The sequence below is a fragment of the Octopus bimaculoides genome, chromosome 20 (assembly GCF_001194135.2).
Source record: "Octopus bimaculoides isolate UCB-OBI-ISO-001 chromosome 20, ASM119413v2, whole genome shotgun sequence".
Classification (NCBI taxonomy): Eukaryota; Metazoa; Mollusca; class Cephalopoda; order Octopoda; family Octopodidae; genus Octopus; species Octopus bimaculoides.
The window spans coordinates 16,816,328-16,818,583 of NC_069000.1; positions in this window are offsets into that span (position 1 = coordinate 16,816,328).

Here is a 2,256-nt window from a genome sequence, read left to right on the forward strand (position 1 = left end):
TATATATATATATATATATATATATATATAGATAGATAGATAGATAGATAGATAGATAGATAGATAGATAGATAGATAGATAAAACTTACTTGGAATGAGAACCTAGGTTCGAAATTTCCCAGAGACACCTGATGAAGGCTGGAGGATATATCAACCGAAACGTTGTGTTAACAATAAACAAGATGAGGACAAATATCCGTCGAATATAAATAATGTAAATAATGTGCAATTATATACTATGTAACGTATTCTAAAAGAGTTAGTATATTCTTGGCGAAACGTATATTTCCATAATTAAAACTAAAAGGATCTGAGAGAAACTAACTGAAATGGGCTGGTAGTGGGAATTTAGAATACAAAATGGAACGAGTGTACTAAATGGTGTACGCAAAAAGTTCTTAATTTATAAATATTTCCCTTGCAGAAAGAGAAGAAAAAATAACAATTTCAAGAGAGTAAGAATAAGAATAATTAACAGAAAAGACAAATCTGGTCTTCTTTTCGCAGACAATGGACATCTATCGACACTGTGTTGCGGCAGTGACACTCCGAAATGTTCATTAACGTATATTACGTAATTTTTAACCGAGAATCAGTTACATGCAATTTGGTCAGAAACTTACAGTAACAATTGTGACGAATACTGAAGTTGTGTTAATTTCAATTTTCGTCTCTTTGTGTATGAGTGCGCGCGCGCGTGTGTGTGTACGTATGTATGTATGCGTGTGTGAGATTATGCATGTGTATGTGTATATATGTAGTTTCCATCTCCCAAATTTCACTGACAAGATTGTGGTCCAAACCATGGCTTTAGCAGACGTTTGGTGAGTTGCCACGAACAAAACAATAATATTATATGTTATTGCAAAATAGCCTATTTGGATATCTCAGCTCAAATGGAAGTCGAACCAGCACTCGGCTTTTGAGATCTTTCATTCGAGGTAGTTTTGAAAGGTACTTTCGGGATTCTGTTCGATATGTTAATAATTGAATACAGACATCTTCTATCCAATTCGTGTCTCTTGGCATTCGGAATAGAGAAATAACGCGTATATTTACGAAGGTATTGATGCTCAATGAAAGATATCTTTTGTATTGTCGATGGTAATATAGTTGCATGTATGTTTATATGTGTGTGTGTGTGTGTGTATGTTAGCATTTAAATGCATATTCGGGGTGTAAAAAGATATTCACGTTCTTGCAGTTGAAGTAACTTTCGAACAGTCAATCATTATGAAATATTATTTAATAATAGAGCGGCAAAAAAAAAGCGATGATCCTGCAGAATCGTTATCGCGTCAGATAAAAATGCTTAGCGGCATTTCGTCCGTTTGATTTCAAATGCTGTTGGGGTCTACTCTGTTTTTCATCCTTTCGGGATCGAAAAAAATAAGCACCAGTTGAGTACAAGGGTCGATGTAATCGACTAGCCACTACTCGCGAAGTTTCTGGCCTTGTGTCAAAATTTGAAGCTGATATTAGAACGGCAAAAATATAATCCAATTGAAAAGTATGGAAGAGGTTTAAAAAAATCTGAAAAATTTGAATGAAATGCCTACAATGATTATCTGAACTGTCGGTTTGGGCAATACTCTGATCGGAGAGGATAAAGAATCTTAGGTATATTTAGTAAAATTCCCGCTATCGGTCCCCGCTTGGAAACATGAATATACTACTTTTCGTGCTAAATACTAATGGACTGCTATGTCACGTGTGCAGTGAGCGTATCATGTAGCTTGAACGAAGAAAATCTTGCATTGGCCATTTTTAGTAGAATTCTTTAAGGACTGAATACCTCGGGAGTACATCAACTTAAATTCGAAGAAAAAAATCTAATTAAGGATATCTAAATATAGGAATTTAATCACGTATCAGTGGCACGAATATGTTTTTGTGTGTGTATGGACACATACGTCTGTGTTATATATAGAAATGCAATACATTTGTGCGGGAATGCTCGCGTATATATATATATATATATATATATATATATATTATAAATATACAGGGATTAGCATTGAGCTGCTTCTCCAACATACTGAAAATTTAGAAATAGCAGTCAAAGAACTACTGATTCTAAACTACAAATTTTTCTCTAAATGGATGGCGATATTTATGGCACACATAGAACAAAAAACCGGAGGGAAAAGCGTAAACAAAACAAGTCTTTAGTTAATTGGATACGAATCGTTTCATGGTTAAGCGAATGAAAATTTGACTATTCCAATCTTCAGCCCAAATATTCTGATAAATTT